Here is a 19230-nt window from a genome sequence, read left to right as displayed (position 1 = left end):
CAACAAGGTGAATGGAGTCATAACAGTGGCAACATCACGATCGTCTGGGCACAATGGTAATTAAAGTTACCATGACCACGGCAACCACAGGACAAGGGAAGCAACCACGGACTGGTGCCCAACACTGAGCAACAGTGCGGCGTCCGGGCTCATGCCCAAGGAGGCAGCAACCAGCCAGGTGAAGGAGGCAGCAACCAGCCAGGTGAAGGAGGCAGCTGCCAGAGGGGCGTAAGAGCCAACATTGTAAGCATTTATGACATTTTACATAATTGTTTAAGTATTACAGTATCACGTCACCTGTCCATCCTATGGTTATCTACTGACGGTCAAGTCTTAGCGCAACTGTACTGCACTCTTATGGCCTTTGACCTGGCCGTCAATTTAGGGTCATCATACCCTGGGTTATACCGTCGTGCTCGTGTGTTATAATGTTGTGCTCATAGGTTGTTCTGTCTTACTCATGGTGTTAACAAGCTACACATAAAGACTATAACATCGTTGCCTGATCTTGTATGTCATTAGGTTTAATGGCAATCAAGAACCTGCAAGTCATTAATTCAGTGAGTATACCAGACTTATGAAGACGGGTATATACGTGTATAAGTATGTAAGTAATTATGTTAATGATATCTATAATATAGGAGGAATATCATAAGTATACAAGTAATCATGTTAATATCTATAATATGGGAGGAATATCATAACATAAGTATACAAGTAATCATGTTAATATCTATAATATGGGAGGAATATCATAACATAAGTATATAAGTAATCATGTTAATATCTATAATATGGGAGGAATATCATAACAATCCTGAAGACAGGGAACGTATTTGGGGAAGACTGGCAACCCGTGGGGAAGATTGTTTGTATTGTAACGGGACAAACCTGGTGACAGTTCATGAGTGCCAACTGCCACACAAACATTATAGCAAAACATTGTAAGATGTTTGGGAAGTTTGAGTTTGTTCTTTATGACAGTCAGGTTAGAAGGAGTGATGTGAGGAGCCTGGGGCTGCGGCTCCCCAGAGTATGTTCAGGTCGTAACTAGCTAAGGTTACATCTCCTGACTCAAGCACATATTGAGGTTCCGGACCTGTGGTCATAACAGAACCATCACAGTTGAAACTCTGCAAAATCTGAAGTTAAGAATTTCCCGTTTTACTTTTATAGTGGTAAAGATACGAGTCTCTACTAGTCAAAATATAAAGGGTAACTATATATATATATATATATATATATATATATATATATATATATATATATATATATATATATATATATATATATATATAACACGAAGAATTTTTATGGGGTCTAAGTTCTTCTTTCCACGAAATATAAAGAAAATAGTGGCTCGTAACTTGGTATATTGCGTCCACTTATGTTGCTGCCAAACACTCATCAACAGATGACATAGCAAAGTGTAAACCGACTCGGCGGTCAGCAGGGGCATCAGCGATGATGTGCAACTTTAGATTCACTGCTGCCGTTACCTTAGCATTGTTGGCAACATCGTCAGCTACTGCCATTGTTATTTTAGCTTTGTTTGTTGACGCAAAACATGAACAGTTCAGCGCTCAAACCCAGCTATCCAGCCAGGAATGTGAGCAACATTCCTGTTTCTCATTACCTTACACAACACAACGGCGGAAACATGGCATTTTAACCTTGATTTTTTCAGATCTCTTCAACAATTTATATCTTTCCTTAGCGGTGTGAACCTTAGGGCAAACAATATGTGGGTGTGGGGAAAGAATATCAGACAGTTTTGGAAAAAAGAGAAGAAAAAAAATACACTCTGACGTGTTGCCGTTTCTGAATATCCCGACCATGATGATACAGCGCTGGTGGCTGATTCATGTGAGAAACTGCAGAAGCTGGTGACTGAGTTTGGTAAAGTGTGTGGAAGAAGAAAGTTAAGAGTAAATGTGAATAAGAGCAAGGTTATTAGGTACACTAGGGGTGAGGGTCAAGTCAATTGGGAGGTGAGTTTGAATGGAGAAAAACTGGAGGAAGTGAAGTGTTTTAGATATCTGGGAGTGGATCTGTCAGCGGATGGAACCATGGAAGCGGAAGTGGATCATAGGGTGGGGGAGGGGGCGAAAATTTTGGGAGCCTTGAAAAATGTGTGGAAGTCGAGAACATTATCTCGGAAAGCAAAAATGGGTATGCTTGAAGGAATAGTGGTTCCAACAATGTTGTATGGTTGCGAGGCGTGGGCTATGGATAGAGATGTGCGCAGGAGGATGGATGTGCTGGAAATGAGATGTTTGAGGACAATGTGTGGTGTGAGGTGGTTTGATCGAGTAAGTAACGTAAGGGTAAGAGAGATGTGTGGAAATAAAAAGAGCGTGGTTGAGAGAGCAGAAGAGGGTGTTTTGAAATGGTTTGGGCACATGGAGAGAATGAGTGAGGAAAGATTGACCAAGAGGATATATGTGTCGGAGGTGGAGGGAACGAGAAGAGGGAGACCAAATTGGAGGTGGAAAGATGGAGTGAAAAAGATTTTGTGTGATCGGGGCCTGAACATGCAGGAGGGTGAAAGGAGGGCAAGGAATAGAGTGAATTGGAGCGATGTGGTATACAGGGGTTGAAGTGCTGTCAGTGGATTGAATCAAGGCATGTGAAGCGTCTGGGGTAAACCATGGAAAGCTGTGTAGGTATGTATATTTGCGTGTGTGGACGTGTGTATGTACATGTGTATGGGGGGGGGGGGGTTGGGCCATTTCTTTCGTCTGTTTCCTTGCGCTACCTCGCAAACGCGGGAGACAGCGACAAAGTATAAAAAAAAAAAAAAAAAAAAATATATATATATATATATATATATATATATATATATATATATATATATATATATATATATCCCTAAGGATAGGGGAGAAAATATACTTCCCACGTATTCCTTGCGTGTCGTACAAGGTGACTAAAAAGGGTTCTGAAAATCCTTCCCTCCTGTTTTCACTTTTCCAGGAGGAACAGAGGATTATTCCCTATAAGGCTCAGTCATCTGTTCTTAAAGATACCTCGCTAACGCGGGAAATGGTGTGTGTGTGTGTGTATATATATATATATATATATATATATATATATATATATATATATATATAATACTTCGCTGTGCTCAAGGGTTGTACTACGGTATTAAAGGGTCGTACCGTCGTGCTGAAGAACTACTGTACTGACATCTAGCCTAACTTTACTGGATCTCGATGATCTATTCCAGTATCGTTTGTTATGCATTCTTCTGTATGATTGATAATGAGTCTTTCAGTCAACAAGCATTCCTACTGTTTTCGATTGTTTCAAGTTATCCAAAATTAGCATCACTTCTCCTGCATCACTGACTGTATCCTTCAGCAGCAGGACCAGACGTTTCAGTTTCCCAACCTTAACTGTCAGTCAGTGAATCTGTTCTACAGTAAATCTCTCAATTACCAATCTTTCCCTATCTTCCCTTACCATTCCGCTTGGATTTACCCAATCCAGTTGGGTCGACGTCCAGTTCATGACTAAAAAATATCGAGGTTTTGTTTCTTTCTCATGTAAACCCAACACCATGTCTCCCTGTAGTCAAAACAAAAACGCCTTTTTTGAACTACGGATGGTAAAATTGCCTTCTTTATTCTTTTGTCTGTTCCACAGCTGTACCACAGCTGTACCACAGACTTCACAGACAATACATTCGTACCTCACCTACTGCCATGGCTCCGCCTTCTCTACATACCACCACCGACAGTGACTACATCTCTCTACACTACTCGCCTTACTACTGCAGGCGGAGTCTGATGATGTCATATATATATATATATATATATATATATATATATATATATATATATATATATATATATATATATATATATATATCAATTTCACATCTTAGCCTTAGTGATTACACATGTACCACAAGACAATATTCAGACAACAACTGAATATGTTTATGTGGATGACCGTGTGCAGACACTCACAAACACCAACAAACACAGAAACAGACAGAATAACCGAAGCTTCGACCACGATGGCATGTCTATTTTCTGTGCCAGAACTTAAGATGGAGACAACGACTAAATCATCCTTCTGGCAATTATCTTTAGCCTTCAGCCACTGTTAGGAATACATCCTTGTGTAATCATCTGTAAAGTGATACAACACGATCTCTAGCAGAAGGCAAATGGAATTTGATAGTTCGGTCATTTAGAACTAAGGCCTCACATACCTTCAAGGTTCTTGGTCATTTCAGCTAATCCTCAGCAGGCCAACAGGTGGACGATAACTGACATAGATCTAAAGAAACGATTTCATTTTTCTTTAATGAAATACTTGGTTTGTTCTGATGGGTTAGGTTAGTAGGTCATCATAGTCAAGCGTGATATCCTCGAGCCTAAGGGTTGTAACTTCGTGCCGGAGAGTAGTAGCGTTGTGTTCAAGGGTCGTACTGTCAGATTCAAGTTGGTAAGGTGGTGGTGTTCAAGAGTCGTACCATCATACTGAAGGATCGTATCACTGTGCTCAAGGGGCGGAACGTCGTGCTCTGAGACGTTCCCTCACGATTCACATTAACCTGGGTTTGCTCGATTCCACCTCTGACGTCTGAGTGGAGGCTCACGTCTCCTGCTTCCTGTTACCGGGTCATCCAGCCATGCTACAGCCACTGCCGCCTCGTATTATAATTCTCTCCTAACCTACACCGTCAGCTTGCTACTATAACAACCAAAACACGTTTCTGAGAAAAAAAAGAAGAGAAATGATGACGAATTCCTGGAAAGTTTTGTCAGTGTGAGATGGTCGACGCCCTGTATGAGGCTGGTTGTTTAGCCTGAAGGAAGATTCTCCCCTCGTGGAAGTTAATTGGAGGTCCTCTCCCCTGGCTGGGTGGATATATTGGATCTTCTCCCCAGTACTCATACAGGCCTCCCTCGCTACACTGGGCCTCCCTCAGTGCAGCGGACGTCCTTCGTTATACTGGGAGTTTAGCCATATTGGAAACAACAAGCTTAGAGTATTAGCTTATAAGGAGACACAAGTATTGCAGAATAGAATCAGTGTTAACAGAGGTCAGACACTATAATGCTGGATGAGCACCATACCAGCCCAACTGTAGACCATATTTGTGATGAGTGGGTCCTCATGGACAACGACTTCGTCAGAGGCTCTGTGAACGTCAGGGATGTCGGTGTTGTCTGTGTTGCTGGTCAGTTTTCCATACATACAAGTCCTCTGATGATTCTTCAAAGAGTGATAGACTAGACCACGAGTAGTTCGGTGTGGGTCACCAAGTATTGGTTCACTCACCACCAGGTTTGTACTCTTGCGTGGCTGACCCAGCAATGGCCTCCTCACAGCAAGGTTTGTCCTATGGGGTTCGGTACGAGTAAGAACCAGCTCTTCTCCCTACCCGTCCATCAGGCCATGACCAGAGCACATGTGACTGCCTATCACGCCTCGTAGCTTCTCGTGCATTTCTAGCTTTCTAAACCTTCGTAACGTTAGTCTCGTGAGTCATTAACATCATGAACCATTTCATGACCATCATCAGCATATATTGAGTTCTTCACTATCAGTCACTACCACACTACTATGCGTCGTCACTCATGGCAAGTGTGAGACAACGTGTGAAGACATTCCTGGTAACGACAGCTTTATCATAATATTGTTCACTTCTGAAGAGTTTGAGGAAAACTTTTACGTGTGAACGTATTTGAGGTATCTAGAAAAACACTGACCTTCCCAGTTAATACACTTCTAATCATTCACTGTAGTTTCTCAACAGATTTTCTCTTATGTTGGCTGAGACGGCACAGACAGCTGAGGCCCTAATAAAGGCCATCCCATTAACGATATATATATATATATATATATATATATATATATATATATATATATATATATACCCTAGTCTGAGCCAGGTATCCATTTTATCGACCAGCCCCTAAGGGTGGATGAACAGCTGGGTTGACCGTGGACCGACTGCCACAACCAGGATTCGAACCTATGCGCTCGACCGTGGGCGGCCAGTGAATGCGTCACGGTCAGGAACGGTAACCGCTACACCACGGGAGATTATTAGTATTGGTTTGTAACCACAGTAAGTAGAAAGAAGGGAAGGTTAGGTCAACAAATAAGGCTCAGGAATGACATAAGATTGAGAGGATAACAAACGAGAGAACAACGTGCCAGTCAGACAACAATAATCTAATTCATTCTGCCGAAAACTGAAGGTCAGTTCGGTAGACGAGTTGATAATGGTAAACTCGTAGCTACTTACCCGGTAGAGATACCACCTGGTATACAAGATAAAAAAACCCAGCTATCAACAAAGAAGCAAAATCAATAAACACTGCAACAACTACATTCATGAGGAACAATACATATGGCTCCATACGGTACTTGAGGCGAGAACTGACGGAGGAAAGAGGCGCACAAGATACAAGAATGTGTGTTATATATGTACATACACACAAGGAAATCTTGAGGGAAAACCTGACGTAAATACTGTGAGGCGGGAGGCAGCAGCTGGGGCCTCTCTTCTGCCTCGCCAGGACTCAGGCAACCAACCAGGTTATTAACCCTTGCTTGGTGGGGGTGTGGTGGCCAGCGGCTGGCCAGCCGGGACGAGGGCATTACCTCAGGCAGCAGCAAACACCTGGCTCCTCACACACATCTGCTCAACACTGGGGCAGCAGCAGACACCTGGCTCCTCACGCACACATCTGCTCAACACTGGGGCAGCAGGAGGAAGGTCTAGTGATGAGTATAGTTGAAGGATCTCTGATTTCCCGCCCAGGAGGTTCAGGTCCAGCCTCTGTTCCCACCAAGACACGATGATAGACATCATTCTTACACATAAGAAAACCCTCGAGAGGTACACTTAGAAACCCCAGCGATAATTTCATGCTATTTTCTTCATATAAAATGGTGTTCACGATTCGTGGAACTATATTTATATTGTGTAAAGTGAAGCTGTTGCTACGGTAAAGTTACCACTACATTATAGTATTCACAACAGTAAAATATCCAATACACTAAAGCTGCCAACACAGCAAAGCCTCCCTTAAAGTCCCCACCACAGTTAAGCCTCCACTACAGTAAAGATGACGCTACAGTAAAGCCTCCAGTACATTACAGGCGACACTAAATGAAAAAGTAAGAAAACGAGAGGTTGATACCCAGCCCCTACGGGAAGTCGTGCTTTGTTTATGCTTTCTTAACAGACCCTGACACTAAGATACAGAAATTTCTCACTAGAAATTTGAAGGAGTTTCTTGCTTTGTATCTTTTATGATAAGATTTGTGTAGATAACAGAATCTCCGTATGACAGACTCTCTCTGACCAAACTCTCCAAGTAATAAACTTTTCCATTAGAGGTACAAGCAGCCCATCTTTCCGAGGGATTTCTCTCATGCATCTGAAATTATCATATGAAAAGAAGGGAAATGGGTGTTATTTACTGCTTCAACAACAGTTAATAAAATAGTATAATTTCCGTGTATAAACATATCTTCCTGAGAGTATAAACGTTGCCTTAGTAATGAGTAGCATCAGAAACTTTTTGCTTACTTTCCCTTGCTTCACACGATAATATATCTATAACACATTTCTAGCTCTATATCTCTTGATAGTTTTTCTTGCCCTGTGCATTCCTCACCCTCCCAACTGTGAGTGGCCAATGAAACAAGAGAAAGACCTGCACTCTGTTAGGCAGGCAGGCAGGCAGGCTCTGCAGGCCTCTCGCCTCCCTCCCCCCAACAACACTCCCTTCCTGTTGTTAACTTCTGCAGATACAAAAGTTATGAAGCTTCTGCTTACAAAGTCAATCTGCTAAACCCGACACCCACCCACCTGATCCATGAGCTGTAACACAGACAAAACGAAACACAATAAAAAAACAATCATGATCTGGTATTTGTGGGGGTCAAGTGAACTGTGTTTCCGGAAGGTTTCGAACATCATAAAATGACACAGGTAGTTAGGACGAAGGATGGAGAGAGAGAGAGAGAAAGAGAGAGAGAGAGAGAGAGAGAGAGAGAGAGAGAGAGAGAGAGAGAGAGAGAGAGAGAGAGAGAGAGAGAGAGAGAATCATGGAAAGACTGGAATCCAGTGTATTAGAGATGGATATAGGGATACGTGAGTGCAGGTTTACAATTGCATACCCACACCCCTGTGGGAGGGCTGGATCATCTGACCTGTCTAACAAGAGGAAGGCTTCCTTGTGAAGCCGTACGAAGAGTTTTCCCAGACACAGCCAGAACCCTTTGCTCCTTCACCAGTGCCATCCAAACAATCACAATGCCCCAGTACTGAATTTAACAAGGCCACAATCTCTTGTTGAGTTTTGTTTGACTGGCTCTACACAGACATAGCAAGTTCCACAGGCGCTTAGCAGTTTGGTGATATGAACCTCCCACTGCCTTTATCCATCACAAACTAGACGCAAAACCTCTTCTTTTACTCACCTTTGTCGGCTCCACCATAGGTTTCAATCTGGTCAACTGCAACATAATCAACAAAGCCATGAAGTTTGGGCTGCGGAAAAGTCTCATTCCAAGACCTGCGGACTTTCTCTCTCCTGGGCATCTCTATCGTCCAGTCCCTCACGCATGGCGTGCCTCAGGACAAGATAGAATTCTAAGTGATGCCTCGCTAGATATATCTGCTTGAGAGAAGCGCGTCGCGACTCCACCATTGGTATTAACGATGACAACGACTCTCTCGAATACATCGCCCTCTAGAAATGGACCACTGCCAAGTACGTCACCATCAATCATACCAGAGACTGTAGTCATGCAAATCAGTCTCGCTTCCAACCCTGTCCCACCCCCTACAGTCTCACTAGACCCCAGCACCCTCCAGGTTATTCAGTCCACCAAGCTTCTCGGTGTTACTGCGGCTGATAAACTAATTTGGAAAGAACAAACCAGAACTAAACTCTTCCATCTGTTGACTTTATAATCATCGTCAGCTCCATACACTTGTACTCCCTCCGCCTGAGCACGGGAGGATCGATCCTATTTTCATTTCTCCAAAGCACACCTATGTTTCCCTCACCTGGTCATCTACCCTATCCGTTACACATCCTCCCTATCCACCTGACCTGGTAATCCATCATACGTCCTCCCTATCCACCTGAACTGTCCTCCTCCTCAGGAATGACAGAAACACAACTCACAACACTGTCAGTGAAGCGGCGCCGTACCTGCACGACTCTGGCTGACACTGACGGTTACCACAGCCAGACCAATGTGCTTCCTTGACACCAACACGTCGCACATACCGCAGTGATTTGCACAAGTTGATGTTCAGCTGAAAACTCTGAACACCAATTGTCCGGAGTGATGTTTGCCGGTAATATCATAACTATATATAACCCCAGGACACCTTTTACGAAGCTCCTGCAGCCTTAAGACTGCTCTACATTCAGTACCAGGGAAATGATAGACTCTTGTGGTGTGATAAGTTCCTCGACGAAATTGTACTCTTTCTCGTCCACTGATGATGGTAAAACTTGGCGAGAATGACTTTCCATTCGCGGCCTAACCTGATGAAGGCGGAGTCCGGTATTACCTGGTTAATGATCCAGCAAATCATACGACCAACCAGTGAATAACATCCAAACTTCACTTCATCTTCACGCCTAAGACGCCGAAATGAAGCACCACATAAAGCGCGTGCGCAAACCAATCAATATTCTCAAACAATCACTAACTTACGCCTAATTTGAGTTAGCAAAATCATATCATACAATAAATCCATAACCATTCTGGGAACACTTAGATGACTCACATGGAAATGTCATAATATGACCAGTGGTCCAGACACATTACTGGCACAACATAGGACAGCTGCTGGCTCAACTCCGCTAAACTTAGGCTAATTCGTCTGTTTTCCAGCTTCCTTCACAAATATGTTCATTTTTGGAAAACTGGAATAAATTTTATTGTAGAGGAAAGAAATGATGTGGCGCATCTGTATCATTATATAGAACGAGGTATAAATATCATAATTATTGCTGGAATAAATGTCGGAAATCCACTCATTAACCCTTCCGTCACAATGCTAACTTTAGAATGACTTTCATAAGAAATCAAGAAATCTGAAATTAAGACAAGCAAACATCTGAAAATTAGACTTTCAGATGACATATTAAATGATTAATAAAAACTTCCTCAACATGTGACGATACGACACGACAGTGGAAATGAATTCAGACTCATATTATGAACAAAGAATTACCCTATGATGAATTTACCCTCGCATTCCTACCCTCCAGCAAGACCCACCACTGGCTACCTACTGTAGCAAGACCCACCACTGGCTACCTACTGTAGCAAGACCCACCACTGGCTACCTACTGTAGCAAGACCCACCACTGGCTCCAGAAATTCAATATCCTCCTCCTGTAAAACTAACCGTCGACTCTTAAAATGTCGACAGTGAAAACATTTCATAGAAACGTTTGTTTTAGACCAGGAAAATCTGGGTCTCCGAAGCTGAGAACGACGAAATAAAAGCCGAAGTTTAATGTCCGGAGAGAGAGAGAGAGAGAGAGAGAGAGAGAGAGAGAGAGAGAGAGAGAGAGAGAGAGAGAGAGGACAACAGTAATTAAACTTGCTTTATAAAACATTCTTGATGTAAGCCACAGTCTCTTGTTAAGAGACTGACTGTCGGCCCATTCTCCTTACCTGGCCATACATAGCCCTTCAAAGCCCTCACCAGCTCTTCACAGCTCTCACCAGCCCTTCAAAGCCCTCACTAGCCCTTCACAGCCCTTACTAGCCATTCACAGCTCTCACCATCCCTTCACAGCTCTCACCAGCCCTTAACAGCCCTCATCAGCCCTCACCAGCTCTTCGTAGCCCTCACCACCCCTTCAAAACCCTCACTTGCCCTTCACAGACCTCATTAGCCCTTCACAGACCTCACCAGCCCTTCAAAGAACTCACCAGCACTTCACAGTCCTCATCAGCCCTTCATAGCCCTCACTAGCTCTTCACAGCCTTCAAAGCCCTTTATAGCCCTTCCCAGCCCTTCATAGCCCTCACCAGTCCTTCATATCTCTCACCAGCCCTTCATAGCCCTAACCATCCCTTCACAGCTCTCACCAGCCCTTAACTGCCCTCATGAGCCCTTCACAACTCTCACCAGCTCTTCGTAGCCCTCACGAGCCCTCATGAGCCCTTCATAGCCCTCACTAGCCTTTCACAGACCTCACTAGCCCTTCACAGACCTCAACATTCCTTCACAGACCTCACCAGCCCTTCACAGTCCTCACCAACCCTTCATAGCCCTCACTAGCCCTTCACAGTCCTTCAAAGCCGTTCATAGCCTTCACCAGCCCCTGCTAGTCCTCACCAGTCCTTCATATCCCTCACCAGCCCTTCATAGCCCTAACTAGCCCTTTACAGCCCTCACCAACCTCTTCATAGCCCTCACCAGCTCTTCATAGCCCTCATCAGTCCTTCACATCCCTTATTAGTCCTTCATAGCCCTCACTAACCCTTCACAGCCCTCACCAGACCTTCCTAGCCCTCACCAGCTCTTCATAGCCCTCAAATCCTTCACAACCCTCATCAGCCCTACATAGCACTCGTTATCCCTTCATAGCCCTCATCAGTCCTCCACAGGCTTCACCAGCCCTTCATAGCCCTAACCATCCCTTCACAGCCCTTACCAGCCCTTCATAGCCCTCATCAGCCCTTCATAACCCTCACCAGCCTTTACAGCCCTCACAAATTCTTCATAGCCCTCACCAACCCTTCACAGACCTTCATAGCCCTAATCAGCCCTTCATAGTCCTAATCAGCCCTTCACAGCCCTCCACAGCCCTCATCAGCCTTTATAGCCCTCACTAATTCTTTTTAGCCCTCACCAGCCCTTCACGGCACTCACTAGTCCTTCATAGCGCTTACCAGCCCTTTACAGACCTTTATAGCCCTAACCATCCCTTCACAGTCCTTACCAACCCTTACAAGCCCTTCATAGTCCTCACCAACCCTTCACAGCCCTTACTAGCCGTACATAGCCCTCACCAGCCCTTCATAGCCCTCACCAGTCCTTCACAGGCTTCAACAGCCCTTTACAGACCTTCATAGCCCTAACCAGCCCTTTACAGCCCTCATCAGCTCTTTACAGCCCTTCATAGCCCTCGCCAGCCCTTCATAGTCCTTACCAGCCCTTCACAGCCCTTACCAGCACTCCCCAGCCCTACCGGACATTCCCTATCATTCTTTACCACTCCAGGGCACTCCCTAATCCTCGCCAGCATTCCCCATCCTCCCCAGCCCTCGCCAGCCCTCCCCAGTCCTTGTGAAAGTAGAGAAAATAATACATTTCACAAAGTACAGGAGGTGGTTACTCACGTGGCAGTCTACAGTTCAGGTATTGCTACAAGAAGCAATACATCAACTGATGTTTACAGGAAGCAAGAAAAGTTATCAGCTCGTTCGACACTGCCCAGCCAGTGTCAGGCAGGCAGGGGAACCAGACCTGGTCACACTGGGACGCGGGAGGCAGGCACTACCTTCCTCCACAATACACATATTTTGCGTCAAAATAAACTCCTTGTGTTTAACACACACCATCAAAAACGAAGAAATACACTAACATGAAATATTCTAACAAATTAGAAATATAGAAATCAATCAAAAGAAAAATTCTACGTAAAAACTTCAAAAACCAAATACAGTTAATTATGCGATCCCATGAATATATTATTACATAACACACACATACACACACACACACGAATACACGTATACCTACATGTACATAAACACAGAAGTACAAACAGAAATGATCACACAGGCATAAAGATACGCTTACATACAGACACTCCCACACCTGAGTGCAGCTATATATGTAATCATCACACATGCAGACCAACGGTGAGTGAGACCCATGAACGTCCAGGGTCCAGGTTACAGTGCCGGACAGGCAGCCGGCGCACAGCAGTTCATCCTCTGCTTTAAGTCTGGTTAACAAATGGTGTTTGACCAGCAATATCGTAAAACCTAAAGTTTCATCCTTAAAGAAATGTACTTACAGTGAAGTGTGGTAGTTGTATGTTAAGTAGTCACTGTTGGCCTTAAGCATTTCAATACTGGCTCACATGGATAAGTCAACAAGGTAGCAACACACCCCAACCATCACACACTCCTCACTGGCAGTTTGTTCACGCCCTGAATGACGAGTCTAACCGAATCTTTCGAGCACGTTAGGACTAGACAGAATTATGTGTAGTTGGAAAAAAAGTCACATTTTTTGGTGGTATATACATCTTCCTAGACCCATCAACTGTACTTACTGAATAACAATTTCATGATGAATAAAGTATGAAAATTATAATTGATTTTGATGCTCAGGAAGAGAGTACCGTACATATCTTTCACGTCTGGTGACTGTCGACGTTATATATCATTGATAAGTTATGATGACTATTTAGTTCTGGTCTGATTATGTTGACTTGTTGAAAACATACCGTCTAAGATGATCATTAACCTGGCGAGACAAACATCATAGATGACGTTACTCTCACAAGATGAGAATTGATATATAATTACGAGATGAAATCTTTATTCGCTGGGTCTGTATGTTGAGAAGGTAATACTGTGTATTGACGTTAGAGAATATGATTTTGATTCTTATTTGTGAGTGGTGTGGTTCAAGCAATTTTTTTGTTCCCTAATGAGTTACTGCGAGACTCGCTTTGAGTTTACTCTTCCCTGCAACAAAGACGAAATTTGCCGACACCTCTGGCTGTGAGCGCGTGTCCTGCTTGACGACCATGTTATAATATTACACAAGAAGTTAAGACTTGGACGAGGTACACACATCTTACGTGTGCCAATACATTCTTGTTGTACTTTACCATACGACTGGACACTTAACATCACATATCTAGCGTTTGCAGTTAACTATATGTAGGTTGTTGGATTTATCATCTACCAGTCATCAAAAGTCATTAATTAGGTCTGAATTCCTTCAATACGACAAAATGTAAATTGTAAATCTATTCACTTGTACTTACACTTGGTGCGTAGTATTGGTTGCCAGTTGTTTCATACTACTGATGTCGATTTCATGTATATTTGTTTATAAAGGAAATATTCATCAAACTAGATTATAGAAGGAATGAAGCGAGAATATAAACAGTGCGTGTCAGAGTCAAGATATATATATATATATATATATATATATATATATATATATATATATATATATATATATATATATATATATATATATATATATATATATATATATAATATGCCCTATATGAGGCGACCTTAGTGTGTATGCGGCTATGTAGTTGCCGACCACACCTCTGGGCCAGCCTGGCCTGGACCTGGAGGAATCTGGATAACTATACATTCTTTATCGTATACACCCTCAGCCTGGAGCCAGCTGGCTTATAATGTCCTGAATATCTTTGGTCTGAACACTCTCCCCTGTCCTTCACCTTCCTGATACTCTCTCTCTCTCTCTCTCTCTCTCTAGTCGGTGAAAAAATGACAACGTTGAAAAAGGAGATATGTGAGAGTAACTGCACGAGTCTGGTCCACATGCAAATTAACAAAGCAATTCAGTCTGGATGAAACAGAGGAACGGGTGATAGGATATGTCTGTTCTCAAATGCTAAGGAAAAATGTGTTCGTTTCAGATGGACCAGATCCCTCATGCTAGACCATGCAACACTCGGCAAGCTGCTGCCTCACATAATTATTGTGTGGCCATCAGCAACTCAAGGGTGGACCGTTTTGACAACTGCTTCTTTTTGTACACGTCGAAGCTTTGGAACTCTCTACCTTTTCATGTCTTTCCCTGTAACTATGACCTGCCACATTTCATTTGAGAGGTCTTCTACGTCTTCAAAAATTCATAGATACTTTCCCTTGTCTTTTCTTTATCCACTTCATAATTATCTCTACCTCAATTAAGGCCCGGCCTTGATGTGGACTTTTGTCCGTGACTGTAGCCTTCAACATAATAGAAAATGTATGTGATTGTTGTGATATCTATGTATGGCAGGGATTTGGATGCCTGATGACCATCTAGCTACTGAAAGGTATTATATGCACGAGTCTACTTAGGTTAGGTTGGCAGTTTGGGTAAGGAACAAGCTTAATGTTGGGGGGAGGGGGTTATGGTCGTCAGGATGGGGACAAGTACTACCTCGTCACGACCCGCTGCCACCCTCCGCGTCACGACCCGCCGCCACCCTCCGCGTCACGACCCGCCGCCACCCTCAGTATGGTAACCAGATCAAAACAGGACTCCATCACTGTAGTAACTTCACTCCCTGTGTAACACGTCACAGCACCAGGAACACCATCTCAAGGAAATCAAGTTGAATGAAAAGAGAAAACAAAGCTATTTTGAAAGGAGCTAAATACATCTGAAGACACGTTTGTGTGTGTGTGTGTGTGTGTGTGTGTGTGTGTGTGTGTGTGTGTGTGTGAGTAAAAGGAGGGAAAGTGTATTTGACATGACTGAGAGAATATCAACTATAGTGGATGGAAAGTGTGAGAGATGAGAGTACAAGCATGAATCTATCTATGTATCTATCTATGTCGATCGATATATAGATAGATAGATAGACAGATAAATAGATGGACAGACAGATACATGAATAGATAGTGGAATACAAATTTATCATAATTTTTCACTCATTGAATCATTCTCTATCTATCCGTCATGAACCGTTGAACTGTAAAACTCTTCACACCAACAACAAAAGTAATGTTATAGAAAAAAGAAATAAAAAGGAAACGAAAAAATCATTGGAAAAAACCTCACTGCAGTGAGGCCGAGTGTACAGTAATGCCTGGATCCCCTCCCATGTTTACCAGTCCCTACTGGTCGCGCCCCGTACTGACACCATGATGAACATCATTATCAACATCATCATGACTCACTAACAAGAATCACTGTGTCATCCAGGAAGATGATGATGTTCATGATGAAGATTCCACAACAGATACACGTTTGCAACAGTCACAGCACCTTACAAACTGTTAACAGAAGGAGCTAGACAACAGACTTGTAACAGTCCCAATTGATCGCTCAGTGGCACCACACAACAGAAAGAGAGGCGATTGAGATCATTGTCTGGAGTAATACTAGCAGTGTGGAATGAGATCACTGCCCACCTGGAGTGAGATGAGCGGCAGACTGAAGTGAGATCAGGGGCCTGAAGTGAGATCAGCTGCTGGGATGACAAAACTAAGCCAACCTTCAGGTTGAAGCTGATGGATGAATGTGTCGTAAGTATTAAAGAGGAAGCAACTGGTGCGCTCAGCTCTCACACTGTAGGCTATTGTTGATACAGTCTGCTTCCTGCAACTGCCAACCGTTCAGCACGACGGTACGATCTCCACAGCACGACGGTACGATCCCACAGCACGACGGTACAATCATGGAACAAGACGGGACCAGCCTTGGGTATGACGTCCAGGTCTTAAACTTGGTCCTTTTGGGGTCAGGCCAAAAGGGCCAGTCGCCATCATAGCCAAGGGTCGTACCGTCGTGCTGAAGATCGTGCTCAGGGTGTTAGAGTCGTATGTGGGTCTCTTGCTATGAATCATTCTATAAACCCTTCAAAGGTAAAACGTTTGTTGCTGTACCCAAGTTAGACAGTATACATCATTCATCTTGTATAGCCAACGAGAATACAGTTCTAAATTCATGAGAAAATATGTACGGTTCTTTGTTATCATTTCACCCAGGAAGAGTTTTGCATCATTTGTATTCAGCATTTGGTGGTAGAATAAATTTGATACATTATTAATCTTGTGCAATATGGGATCTGGAAATTGTAACAGTTTACCTGAGCAACTTGAAGTTTACCCGAGCATAACAAATAGTTTACCTGTGTATAACCAGTATTTGACCTGAGCATAACCATTAGTTTACCTGTGTATATCCAGTAGTTTAATAGTGCATAACCAGTAGTGTACATGATCATAAGCAGTAGTTTTTCTAGGTACAACCATTATCATATAGGAAAAGGAAAATCTAAAATTTTGCATCAGTGATTCTAACTGAGAATCATTCATATGAATTATCATTTTCAAACTTCCTTTCCTTATGTGCCCATCTCTTTGTTTCCTTGGCACTGACCTTACTACAGAATTCCTTATTATAGACAAATGCAATGCAAATGCCTGTCTTTACGAATAGATTCATATTTCAGTTCTTATGAAATACCAAAGTCCAGTGAATTCCATACATGGGTATACGTTTATACGATGATGTATATATATGTATGACTTACTGTCTCTATACAACAAAAATTAATACAGAAACACCTACCTTCTTCCACTCCTGTATCAACAAAGAGTATGTCTTTGTGTTGTGGTCAGAGGTCAACCTTCCTGGAGGCTTCAGCCACCACTGTCTTTTATGAGTGGACGTGGCAGCGGATGGAAGCAGGGAGTCTGAAGTGAGTCGTAAGGTGGGAGAGGAGGCTTAGGTCCTGAGAGCATTAAGGAGTATATGGGAGGGAGGGGTCAGCTTCTGGGAGGGCAAAGATGGGTACGTTAGAGACTATATTAGTGCCGACGGTACTGCATGGATGAGTTAACATTAAAAGGAACAGGATGGGGCTTGTTGTAAACAAACAGCCTAAGGACGATACGTGGTATAAGGCCAGCTGACAGTGTGCAGACATTGTAAGAGAGAGGTGTGGTAGGAAGTGTAGTATGAGTGAGAGGACCAACATGGATAGGCAAAAACTGTACAGGTATATGGACAAGGTGAGGGAAGACAGACTAACAAGGATCAACGTGTCTGAAGTGGATGGAGCAAGGAGGATGGGAAGGGGACCAAGATGATGGAGAAGAATGAATGAGGCTTCGAAGTATCGGGCCTCAACATTCAGGAGGTATAGAGGCGGTCATGGGACCGAATGACCTGGAGGTCGACATGCTGTTAGTAAGGTGATCCAGGGAACAATGACGTACGCGGTGAGGAAAAACCATCGAGCAGTATGTGTGGCTCAGCGTGGGTCAGGTGAACTGTGAGTCTGGCATATTATATAGGACAAATGCTCTTGTGTTCCTGATCTACTTCGCAAAGTGGGAAAGGTACCTGGGCATATATATATATATATATATATATATATATATATATATATATATATATATATATATATATATATATATATATATATATATATATATATATATATATATATATATATATATATATATATCATAACTGGTCGCTGTCTCCCTAGTTAGCGAGGTAGCGCAAGGAAACAGACGAAAGAATGGCCCAACCCACCCACATACACACGTATATACAAAGACGCCCACACACGCACATATACAATTCAACGTAAACATACATACACATACACAGACATATACATATATACACATGTACATATTCATACTTGCTGCCTTCATATATATATATGATTATTTTCTTCCTGCTTTTTTGTTAGGAGAGAAACGACAGATTAAGAAAAGTAGGATTTAATTTAAGAATTGGTTAATAACATTTACAAAGACAAATACAAAGACTAGATCATCCATACTTGTTGCCCTTAAGTATATCATTACATACTTGGTGCCCTTAAGTATACCAGTACATATACATTTACACATAAATACAGTATCATACATAAATGCTTTTCCATATAGATCTATTTTTGTTTTGATCATCTATATTTTGATGACATAGCTCAGTTGCCTGGCTTGTCTGAAGATGACTCAGGTTTATAGCACACACAGGGTCAGGAACCTGGCGTACAGACAGGGTCAGGAACCTGGCGTACAGACAGGGTCAGGAACCTGGCGTACAGACAGGGTCAGGAACCTGGCGTACAGACAGGGTCAGGAACCTGGCGTACAGACAGGAAATAAGGAGAGATTTTTATATCTCGACTTATCATATAAATTATCATATAAACTAGACATGACTAGTTTGTTACGTCACCTCCTGATGAAGGTTTAAAAGCAGAACTCTATTCCCAAGAACTGATCATCTCTTGAATGAGCACCATAGACGGTCCATTTTGGTATAGGTCCATCAACTTAGAGGATGTAATGCTGTGTGTGTGTGTGTGTGTGTGTGTGTGTGTGTGTGTGTGTGTGTGTGTGTGTGTGTGTGTGTGTAGGAATATGTGATTATGCCTGACTGTATTTCCTGTGGTTGCTTTTATGCAGTTTCCTCCACATTCCTAAAGACTAACAGAGTCATCGTTGTACTTCTGGTCATACATG

At 42.8% G+C, this 19230-nt stretch overlaps 1 long non-coding RNA gene across 1 annotated transcript in view; it reads right to left on the bottom strand.

Moving 5' to 3' along the window:
• Positions 1–18464: 18464 nt before the first annotated feature.
• Positions 18465–19230, bottom strand: part of LOC139757145 (uncharacterized) — a 2167-nt gene continuing 1401 nt past the window's right edge. Inside the window, exons 1-2 of the long non-coding RNA XR_011714521.1 lie at positions 18849–19230; positions 18465–18773 (exon numbers count right to left, since the gene is read on the bottom strand). The exon at positions 18849–19230 is cut by the window's right edge and continues 1401 nt beyond it. This is a non-coding gene — a long non-coding RNA (uncharacterized lncRNA). The remainder of the gene's footprint in view (positions 18774–18848) is intronic.

The sequence above is a fragment of the Panulirus ornatus genome, chromosome 25 (assembly GCF_036320965.1).
Source record: "Panulirus ornatus isolate Po-2019 chromosome 25, ASM3632096v1, whole genome shotgun sequence".
Lineage (NCBI taxonomy): Eukaryota > Metazoa > Arthropoda > Malacostraca > Decapoda > Palinuridae > Panulirus > Panulirus ornatus.
Note: the sequence above shows the minus strand (reverse complement) of the source record. Positions and strands in the feature narration are given on the sequence as shown.